We start from the raw sequence: 12,190 nt of genomic DNA, 5'->3' as shown, positions 1-12,190 counted from the left end.
ACCCCGTATCTTGCCCAAGGTAGAGAATAACCAAAGGTAAACTCTCTCTCTATCTCCTCTCTCCTTTAATTTTCCTCCTCCACTTTCGTTTTAATTTCACACACATCACCCCACACACACACACCTCCACCACGGTGACAGTTGCCACCACCACCACTGTCGGCAGTCGCCGCTAGCAAAGTGCCGGCAGCCGCAATCGCCAGCATAGGGCCGGCAGCAGGAGCAGCGTTGGAGGTGGCGCTAGCCAACCTCCCCTTCCCCCCTTGTTATTCGTGTGTTTTCAAAAAAAAATTCTTTTGTTTTACAATTATTCAAGCTTTAATTCAATTATTGTTTTTGGGTTGTGTGATGATTTTTATGATGTTTGAATATAATTATTATGTATATAATTTTCATATTCGGTTTTTGAATTAATAATCCCCAAATTGAAAACCCTAGGTTTCTAAATTAATGTGTGTTGATGAAAATTGATTGTAGGTGATTGAAACTAATAAATTAGATGTTTTAACATAATTACATCAATTTTACATGGTTTTATGAAGCTGGAATTTTTATATAAAGGCTATAATTATGTTTCTTAAAAGGATTTTTAATTACCCATTTATTGAGAATAAATTAAAAGTAAGGGTTTAAAATTAATTTTCAACTTATTTTAGAGGGTTTCTGAGTGATTTATGGAGTGTATATATTGCTGAAAATATATATTGAACGAGTATTAATGTCTCTTTGTAATTTTGGGTTGTAGGAGATTTCTAAGTGAGTGATTTTGTGTAGGCGTGGTGATTTTGAGATCATATTCAAGGTACGTTCGCGTACTTGGTAATTATTTAAGTGTATAGAAGCATGCTAGGCTTTATTTAATTATTTCCATGGTAGTATCATGATAGGTATTGGTTGGAATTGTGGATTGGATTGATGTTGATGATTGATTTGTGAAGTATGAATTATTTGTGGTGAATTGATGAGTGAAATTAATTATATTGGCATGTTGAATATGAAATACACTTTTATTATTGGCATGATTGAGAGCATGTTTATTTAAACTAAATGTTTAAGTTGGTTTGGAATATTGAAAGGGAATTTTAACTTGATCAACATACATATTCACCATATTCACCTAACAACTCTGGTTTTAACATGATCAACATATTCACCATATCGGACTCTCTACATAGTGAGTATGAGATCAATACACACTCCATTATTACCGCATGTGGAGGCCATAACATTTAGACTTGTACAACCTTACTAGTTCTTGTCAAACCATACCTTTTCACTTGTAGAAAAAATGAAAAAGGCACCCCCTTTTCCCACTGGTTTTTAAAAACGATGGGAAAAGAAATGGGCAGGACTTGGATAATTTCTTTTCCCACCGGTTCCTTATAAACCGGTGGCAAATCTTGGATTTCGCACCGGTTCATCCCAAACCGGTGGGAAAAAATTTATTTAGAACTGGTCAATTTTCTTTCTTACTCTATCATTTCCTCGATCTTTCCTCCTCTCTCATCTGCCTCTCTCTCTCCTCCATTGAAGCGTACTCGACATTCTCCATTGAAGGGGCTTCTGATTTGCAAGTGCCCACCGTCGACTATTGCTGGGTCTGCCTCTAATTGTCGGTGCTAGTGATGGTGGGTTCCAGCCTCTAATTGTCTCAAGCACCACCGAATTTGTTCGCAAGTGCCCACCGTCGACCATTGCTGGTTCTGCCTGCTCCGGTCGCACGCACCACCGTCCTTGTGCTCCACCACCACCGTCCAACAGCTGACCACCAAGTTCGTTGTTGAATTCTATTTATTTAACTTCTTACCTCAATTTCGTTTTCTTCTTGCTAGGGTTACAATTTTGATTGCAGTTTTTAGGTCAAAATTGGGGCAATTTCATTGTTATTGTTGTTGTTTTTAAATTATTATAGGTTATTAGTTCTGAAATATATTGGCATTTTTCTAGGGTTTTGTTAATTTAGATTTTTCAATTTATTTTTATTAGCTTCTAATTTTCTGGAATACATGTTTGATTCCTTAATGGTCCAGGATAGAAATGGAAATTTAGCATCCGACACGATTGCGAACCTTGTTGATGAGCTTGGTGCTGTGGTTATTTACAGAGAAGGACTTCCAATGAATGTATCTGTCACCATGTCTATCTCCTATGTGTCAACTGCCAAGGTTGATGTATGTGTAACTTCAATTCTTGAACTTCTTGTTATTGTTTATCATGCTGATCATACTTTGGTTTGTTGTATTAGTGACTTGTGATGGTTTGCTTCATTATGAATGTTAACATGAGCTATTTTGGCTCGGGCAAATGCTAGTGATACTACTCAAATTTAAGCTATTTTGTTGATACTAGTCTAGTTTAACTATTAAGTAGATTATTAGAATGACTTTTTAATTGTTTAGTTAATTTTATAATTTTTTTGGTGTGTGTGTGTGGGAGGGGAGTGACTGAAGATATCTCATTCTTGTCATGATGTGAAGTCTGATGAATAGAGCAAGAAGCCCATAGCTTAGTGGAGCAAGGCTTCAGTTTCCGTGGCTGTGACTTGGGTTCGAGGCTCATATCCCCCCTCCCCCGTGGGTAATACCCCCTTGATATTCCTGTGATAGGAAATCAAGGTGAAGCCCACCCCTTACCCCTAAAAAAAATGAAGTCTGATTTGCTTATTATGCCAACATTCCTTCCTCCAAGAAAGAACGGTTAAATTATTTTTTCCGTAAGGCAATTCATGAGTTGAGTGGTTATTATTCAGTCTCTTTAATGAGGCTAACTAAGGATAATTAAGCATATGCTCTATAATTTATTAAACTAGATTATGATTTATGCATCATTGCTAGAAGAATTTTTAAGTGTATACACGAACAGTTAAGACTCATGAGGTTTCTTTCATGTGATTATTTATGAACTAATTGCTACATTCCTGAACTTGTAGTGTTTTTTCCCCATCTGTATAAAGTAAATAAATATCTAGTTTTCAGTTCTTATGCCTTTACTAGAGAAGAAAATACTAGTAGTTATAACTGTTGATTCACATAATGTTTCATGGTTAGATCTTTGGTTATGTTCTTGGTGTTTCTGCTGGGTTTGTTGTTGGTAAGGCCCTATGGTTCATACTAGGGCTTGCATCGCCAATCTACTTGGTCAGGGTGGCTCTCGCAAGTATGGTTTGACCTGGAATTAGCTCAGATATTTCAAGAATGATAGAGACCGGCGAGATTTGACCACATGTGGTGCTGCAGCTGGAGTGGCTGCTGCTTTTCGTGCTCCTGTTGGTGGTGTACTTTTTGCCCTTGAAGAAGCAGCCTCCTGGTATGCTTACTCTTGGTTACCAGCAAAGAAAATTTTGTACAATTTGAATCTAGAATTTGATGCATCATATAAGGTTTCATGCATGAAGCTTAGCATAGAACAAAGATTTTAATTTGTCCATCTATCTTATTGTTAAAGCCTCAGTCATATCTTGGACCTAGTTTATGTATATGTGAGGGATAAGATGAATTTATTTATTAATTTAGGTAATCTTATTACTGCAAAATGAAAATCTGATGATGGAAGTGGAATGTATAAGATATTTATAATGGATAGGATCCTAGATATGTACATATGTAGTAATGCTATTCTTTTCTGACAACTTAAAGCCTATGTTACTTTGGCTCTTCAGCTTGTCTTCCTACCCATGTCGAACAATCGACATTCTGACAAGGGTATATAATTCTTACACAACACTCCATGCTCACTCATTCACTTCAATTATCTTGAACCCCTAATTTTAGAGAAAAAAAATGTACAAATATAATGAAGATGAGAATAAGTACGATATGTTTTCACAAGTACGTTTCACACAAGTATTTCAACAAAAATTAACTATCAAGTCTGCTTAACATGTGTGCATGCATCTGTATGCTTTAACTCACGCAAAGTCTTCTAAAAATGAACATGTTCCATATATGTCGTGTGACTCGTATCCTTGCAACCATGTCCAATTCTAGGATGTGTGTCGTATCTGATTTTTACATTCTAGTGTAGCAATTATTTTGATATGTACCTGCATCCCTATTCTCCTTTATATATACTAGAGGATTTATATCAACTATGGCAATGATAATGTCCTCTATGCAGTAACTCAGTTAGCACAAACTGTGATGCGTAGTGCTATTGGAAAAATGCCACTTGACAGGACCTTTATGGAGAGAGACACTATAAATGCAAACATTGTGGTATGATTCTTATCACCATGTCCTTAATCCTTTACTATTATACTTTTATCTCTGAATATTGACATATATATTCCTTATGCTTGCGGTGTATGATCTTATTTGCCTTAGTAGGGTTTCTTCATATTGTGTTTCAATGTGTGATGTATGAGTAAGTTTATATTTTACATGAATTAGTAGGGTTTCTTCAGCATCAACAAGTAGGGTGCTTTACTCTTTTTAGCTAAGTTCTTGTTCGTGGCGCGTTCGATTTGCTTTAAACTTAAAAGGTTTAATCTTTGCTTTCCTCAATTTATTTTTCCTCCAATATTTTACTTATTTAGCATTTTCAATTAATTGCAAATTCTGATTATAATTTGGACTAATTTGAGCTTGATCATGCTGTAGGACTTCAATATGAGTACAAAGCAGTTGATCTTATCAAAGGGGAGCAATTTAATCCAGGTGACTAAAAGTTGTTGCTTCGTCTTCGTTATTTATTATGATTATTATCTGACCACTTAAATAAAACCAATGTACTGCTCTCAATTTGGTCAATTTAGTTGTTTTATGTACATATATTGAAGGTAGTAGTTTTTAGTGGGATGTTAATTAACATTTGTAGTGAAGTTGGAAATTTTATTATGATTGCTTTCAATTAAAATCATTTTGAAACACTGGAATTGAAATAATCTCGTGTTTTTCGTTGATCAATACTCTTATGATATTAGTTTTCCAAGCTTTTTTTAATTGAGAAGTTATGTTAACACATGATACTGACTGTTATTTGTTGTTAACATAAACGCTTGCTTATTTGCTGTATTAAATTCCAACAATAGCTAAGTTGTAATTATTCGCGGTGGTTGGTAGAAGCCTGGGACCAGAAACTGTGTGAGTCCTTGTTAAATTAATCCCCGCTCCTCCCATATGCACAATGTGCTGAAGGATAGTAATAACCATTGATAGTATTATTACTGCTAGGATACATGGTCCACAATAGGCTAAGTCCCTGGCTAAGCTGCCCTCTGCTGTGGACTTGCATAGTTTCTGACATTTGATTCGTAAGTCTTTCAGATCTTACAAGTGAACTACCAAGTATGAGTTAATCAAATATGGAGTTCTAAATAACAGTCACGGTTGTGTCAACATGCATTCAACAGCTATCTGTGGTTTTTTCAAAGTTTTGTCTGGCCTTTTAGCAACCCACAACCTGAAAGAGTAGCCATGACTACCTTATACGACTGATTTTAGTTAATGTCATTGCAGTCCATCACCTCATAGAAAATGTATTAACTTTAAAGTTGATAAAGATTTATGATTTGAGGGAAAAGAAATTTTGGTGGGTGCAACGAACTAGTATTAACTAGTATATACCATGCTGAGTTTGTCTCGTGCAGGTCCTGTAGCAGGTCTTACTCTGGTACAGATTCTGCTGCAGTCTCTGTTCTGGGTGTTGGATTTGGTTTGCTGGGTTCTGGCTTTGTTGAGTTCAGGTCTGCTAGGGTCTGGTTTACAGACGCTCGGGTTTCTGGTTTCTAGTTGTTGTGCTGTTCCTGGCTACTGGGATCTGGTTGCAGGCTCTGGTGTAGTTCATGTGCTGCATTTGGTTGCTGCAGGTGTTGGGTGGCTGGCTATGCTTGGTATGCTCATCTGTTTGGAAACCTGCTACTGGAAGCCTGCTGGCTGTGTCTGTTTGGGCTGTTTCTGTTTTTTGTTTCTGTTAGGGTGGGCTGCTGTCTTCTATTGCAGTGCATCATGGTTGGCTATTTTTGAAGAAAATATATATGTTAGTGTTTATATGTCCATTTTTTTTTAGTTTTTTAAAGTGTAATATTACAAGTTATTGAGGCAAATGTATGTGTTTTATGTATATTATGATTATATATAAGTATTTGGTACAATTTAAGTGAAAAAAATGCAAAAAAAAAAATAATTTTTTTTTTTATTTTTTAGGGCACTTTTGGCACCGGTTTTGGAAAGAACCGGTGCTAAAAGTTTTCCTAAAATTTTTTTTGGAGACTTTTGACACCGGTTCAATGTGTAAACCGGTGGGAAATGTCATGGTTTTGCCACCGGTTCACCCCAAAATCGGTGGGAAATGTCTTCCATCTATAACATAAATCACATGTTTTTGCCACCCGGTTCACTCCAAAACCGGTGGGAAAAGTGGTTTTTGCCACCGGTTTTGAACCGGTGGGAAATCTTTGAGGATTTAGCACCCCCCAAATCAAGAACGATTCAAAACCGGTGGGGAATGTGTGGTTTGAACCGGTGGGGATTGGGGTTTTTCGCCTAGTGTTTACTTCTGCTCTCAAGCATGGAGAAAACCCGATCACTTCTTGACCTTCAACAAGAAAAGTCAAAATGCTGGTTCTCTAGCAGTTACACACATTTCAAGTTCAAAAGATAAGCCAAAGAACACAAGAATTAACAACGATAATTCTAAATCCCCTTTTTCAAACTAAAGGGAACATCACAGGCTTAAATAATTCAACACACATACTATCAAAAGATAGAACAAATAACATCCATGATCAACTAGGAAAAATGTCAATACACATAATCATACATGATTAAACTAAGCACACAAAAAATGGCAGTTATAAGGTACTAGAACTTTAGCAAAATTAATTAGCACTGTTGCTAATAACTCACAAAAATTCCCATCTCAAAAACACTTACCAACGTGAGTTTAGAAATATCTTACATAAATTTGAGAAGGAACATATCTGATATTGAGCACGATTGACCGCGCATCCTGTCTGCTACCTTGGTACGACACGCAGACTTTCTCAAGATTACCCATTGCATCTGTTAACTAGCACACGACCTCGTTCCAAAGAGAACAATCCTTTGATGCCATGGTCGCAGTACCACAACAGTACGCTCACTTTGATTATTAAAGTTAATTTGATTTCAATGAACAAGCACTGTCCATCATTAATCCATAACAAAAGTAAAGTCTACAAAACCACACGACCGTGTAGAGTAACGTAGACGACCATGAGTATCACAGGGTCACGTAGTACAAGGTACATGACCATGTATCGGATTGTTGTACAATAATGAGTTTTCAACCAAGGAGTTACTCTCACCTACTCGTTCGAACAAATCAACTCGATTAAGTCTGAGATAAAAACTTTTCGGTTGCATTACTAACTCCAACATACTCTACTAGGAAGCTTATCATATCTCAATGGCAATTTGGGATACATACACTTCATTCAAAGTATTGAACACGTACTTGTCTGTTAATTGAAAAGACATAATATACTAGTGTGAGATCTTGTTGGATATTGTATGTTTTATCAATATCTAATTTATATAATTTTTACACATATGAAAATAAAAATAAAATCATTTTAACATGTGTATTAGAGACCGTGAAAAAGTAAAAAAAAAATGCATTAAAATATTAGGCTAAGAGGGAGTATATATAACAGTGGACCCATATTATATAAAGGTACTTAATAGTTGAAGTCGTCACATTCAAGGGGAGTACGTATATAATAATCCATACTTCTTACATGTAAAAAGTACACATTTAAAAGAAACGGCCGTAAATTTCATCAATGCCGTAAATTTCATTAGAAACAACCAATAATAAGAAGATAGGAATTGAATATTTGGTGATAGATGAACTATTTTTGCTACTATGTATCTTGTTAAATATCTTAATCATTGCCATAGTATTAATTAGCCAAAATTAAAGGGATTGAAGTTTGATAATTGAAGAACAAGTGAAGCAGCGTGATTGGAAAAATTTATATTTTTGATCATGTTATTCATGGAAACTGGAGAAGGAGGAGGTGAAGAGATTAGAAAACATTGTAAATTTCACCTAATTGACTGATATGATAGCTAAGTAAATAATGCTAATTGCTAAATAAATTGAGTAATTAACTCTTAGAAAGCTCTTTGTTGAAATGTAAGTTGGATAAAGAACACGGAGCCAAATCTACAACTAAAGCCCACAAGTTACAAAGTATTAAATTAAACTGATTTTTTTTATATAATTTTGGGCCTTTTTTGGCGTGGGCCCTAGACTGTCGCACTAAGGGCTGAAACTAGGTTTGCATCTCACAATCTTGAGGTTGTGGGATATATAAAACTAGGGCTGAGCAAAATTATTTGAAGATCCGAAAATCCGATAATCTGATCCCCATCCGATCCGAAAATTATGGAAATCCGATCCGAATATGAATTCAAATCGGATATCTGATCCGGATTTTTAAGATATCGGATATCCAAATTTTGGATTTCAAATATCCGATATCCGAAAAAAGTTGGATATCAGACATCGGATATCCGATCCGATACCCAAAAAATAGTTGTTTTTCCATTTTTATTTCTCGAATATTCTCTATTTCATAGCCTTTTCACATAAAAAAAAGGTTGGAGACTAGAACCCTAATTCCCTAAACAGAAACGCATTTCCCACACACTCCCGCATCTCTCCTCTCAAAGTCTCAAGTCTCTGAGATTTCAGTCATCTCACTCCTAAATCGAGTGCCCTCTTCTCAGATTTTAGTCATCTTACTCCCAATTCGACTACGGTGACGACGTCTTCTCCATTTCTTGGGTCGGTGACATCGTGGCAGAGACAGCTACTCTATCTTCCTCACGGCTTCTTCCTCTTCAATAAGTTTCTTCCTCTTTTTAATTTGCTCCCTTGTTCATTTTCTCCTCTTTTCTCTCCCTTAGGTCATTTAATGGTGATTTTTTTTTATTTGATTTCATTTAATGTTGAATTTCATTTTCGCCTTCTATTATATTGTTGATTTCAATTCTTTTGTTTATGTATAAATTTCTGATTTCAATTCGTTTTTGTAAGTATAAATATACCCTTGTTTTTCTTCAATTACTGGTTCAATTAACATGTGTTCATACTGGCAGTATATAGGGTTATAGGTTGATTTGTGTTCAATTAGTGAGTTAGTGATGTTAGTGTTCAATTTTGTGGGTTGATATTTGATTGTTCATTATAATTAGTATGCTTTAATATTTAATTTTTGATAAGTTAATATTCTGCAATTTGTGGGTATTTAAATTCTAAAGTGGTCTAATGTTGTGTTGTAGATAATGGATGATATTACTGCTGAAAGTGCTGCCCCAACTAACCCGTCAAGTGAGGATCCCTAGGTTTCATGTGCTGCTGCTGTCGAGCCTGTTTGAGATCAAAATCCACCACCAACAGTTTCAGCAAAGAGACCTTCAACTGGGACTAGTAATGATGTAGGAGCTGAAAATAAAGGTAAGAAAAAAAGGTCTTGGCTTTGGGATCATTTTGTGTTGATAAAAAAAGGTGAGGATAAAAGTTCAAAATGTTTGTATTGTCAAGTTGATGTTTGTGGTGACTCTAAAAGTGGTCAAGTGTTATGAAAAATCATCTTTCAAGGTGTAAGGATTATCCCCCTAATATTTAGCAATCACAAAGGCTTCTTGCTTTTTCTAGTGAGCAAAGTCAACAACATTTAGTAGATAGTATAGGTGACAATAAAAAAAATGTGAAAAGAAGGGGAAATTAGAATTTTGGAAGTTTAGGAAGGAAAATGGTCGAAAAGCTTTTGATAAAATGATAATAATGGATCAATTCCCATTTAGGTTTTCTGAGCGTGAGGGTTTTCGCCATTTTATGTCTGCTGTTCAACCAAATTTCATTATTCCCTCTCGTTTCAAAGTTGCAAGAGATTGTAATCGTGTGTTTTTGGACTCAAAAAAAAAATCTGATTAGCAAGTGTTCTTCTCGTATTTGTCTCACTACCAATACATTTATGGACCTCTTTTCAAAATTTGTCTTACATGTGTTTAACAGCCCATTTTATTGATCATAATTGGAACTTGCACAAAAAAAAATTAAATTTTTGTCCAATTAGTGACCATACAGGTGAGAGTATTGGTAAATCTTTTGTAAAGTGTTTGCTTGAGTTGGGTATCACCAAGGTAATGACCATTACCGTAGACAATGCAGGTTCAAATGATGTAAGGGTTCAATATTTGAGGAGAAGGTTGCAAAGATGGAAAGATGGGACTATTTTAGATGGTAAATTCGTGCATATGTGATGTGCAACCCACCTTCTTAATTTAAGAGTGAGGGAAGGTTTTAAAGAGTGTGATGAATCAATAAAAAGAATACGTAGTGGTGTGAGATTTGTTAGATCTTTCCCTGCTAGATTGCAAAAGTTTCGAAATTGTGTTAATCAAGAACAAATTGAATCCAAACGTCAACTTTGTTTGGATGTTGAAACTAGGTGGAACTCCACTTATTTGATGTTACAATATGCTATGGTATATCGAAAAGCTTTTGATTTGTTGGAAAATTCTGATGGTGATAAATTTCTTGTTGAATTAACAAAACTCTCTGGTGTTCCTACTGATAACGATTGGAATCGTGTTGCTTCTTTGCTTACCTTTCTCAAGATATTTTATGATGCCACTTTGAGACTTTCTGGAAATTTGTATGCTACTACCATTGTGTATTTGCTTGAACTTGTGACAATTGGAAGATGATTAAAAAAAGGTGTGAAAGTGTTGATAGTGGTGAGATGTCAATGGCTCATGGGATGAAGAAAAAACATGAAAAATATTGGGATAATGTGGATAACATTAACTTGATGTTGTATGTTGCTGTTGTCCTTGATCCTAGATGGAAAATGCATTATGTGAAATGGGCTATTAATGATCAATATGACTCTGTGAAGGCTGCAAAATTGCATGATATGGTCATGAATACTTTGACTACGTTGTATAAACATTACGCTTCTTTACAAAGTCAAAATGTGCCAAATGTTTCTGAAATATTGATTTGATGAGTTCAAAGAGACTTGGAAACTTGTAATGATTGGCATGATGTGGCATATTATGAGATTGAAAGGGATATTGGTGGACTAACGGTTTTTTGATAAAAAAAATAGTGATTTAGACAAGTACTTAATGGATGATAGAGAGCCTATCACGGATTATAATTTTGATGCTTTGGGATGGTGGAAAAAAGGGGTGGAGAGATATCCTATTGTAGGTCTTATGGATAGGGATGTATTAGCCATTTCAGTTTCTACGGTTGAATCCGAATCTGCGTTTAGCACTGGTGGGAGAGTACTGGATGTGTTTCGTAGTTCTCTTTCCTCACATATGGTTGAAGCTTTGATATGTGCACAAGATTGGATGCGTACTACACGTGATCTACTTATGATTGAAGAAAGTATTGATGATACTCAACAAATTAAAGAGGGTAATACTTTTTATAATATCTATTATTATTTAAGTTGGAATTTGCAAAATGTTTTTGCTTTTATTCTATTTTAGTTTCTGCAACTATTTGTATGTATTTATTGTATAACTTACTGTTTCTTTTAATGTAGAGTTGTCTTCTCTTGTTGATCCTCCCTCGGTTTCCCTCGTCGATGATTATTTTTAGAATTAGAGGTAATACTATTTTATTTGTTTGTATTTTATTTTTTTTAATGTTATTGTTTCTGCATTTTTTTTTACTTTTATTGTATTATATTTTCTGCATTTTATTGTTTATATTAATTGTAAAATTTGATTTTTTTTTTTGTAGAGTTGTCGACTTGTCGTCTCTTCTTGATACGCGGTTTCGTCGTTGATGATAATTCTTAGAATTAGATTGAATGTTTATGTATTTTTAATATTTGGACATTGGTTTGTTTATTTAGACTTTGTACATTTCTTTGTTTCGTAGTGTGACAATTAGTATCCAAGTTTTCTAAAATTTCTTTGTATTGTAATATGTTATAATTAATATCTCTAAAAGTAAAAAAAAAAATTAATTTTGCATTTAAGAGCATTATTTAGTATAAAATGATTAATATTAAATTATTAATAAAAAGAATCGAATACTGGGTATTCGAAGCTTTCGGATCGATATCGGATATCAGATATCCTAATTTTCTATGTTAATAAAAAAAATAAAAAAAGATAACAAAACGGATAGCTGATTCAATTCATGGTTGAAGTTGAAAGTATACATAGTACACATC

General features: G+C 34.7%; 1 long non-coding RNA gene across 2 annotated transcripts; it reads left to right on the top strand.

The window, feature by feature from the left end:
• The first annotated feature begins 3,978 nt into the window (after positions 1-3,978).
• On the top strand, positions 3,979-6,033 carry LOC110683145. 2 transcript variants are annotated; one of them, XR_002503560.1, is made up of 4 exons: positions 3,979-4,214; positions 4,392-4,480; positions 4,599-4,655; positions 5,588-6,033. It is a non-coding gene; the product is annotated as an uncharacterized LOC110683145 (long non-coding RNA). The 2 variants fall into 2 exon arrangements; XR_002503559.1 differs by having other exon boundaries at positions 4,389-4,480.
• Positions 6,034-12,190: the final 6,157 nt, after the last annotated feature.

This window comes from Chenopodium quinoa, unplaced genomic scaffold (genome assembly GCF_001683475.1).
Source record: "Chenopodium quinoa cultivar QQ74 unplaced genomic scaffold, ASM168347v1, whole genome shotgun sequence".
Lineage (NCBI taxonomy): Eukaryota > Viridiplantae > Streptophyta > Magnoliopsida > Caryophyllales > Amaranthaceae > Chenopodium > Chenopodium quinoa.
Note: the sequence above shows the minus strand (reverse complement) of the source record. Positions and strands in the feature narration are given on the sequence as shown.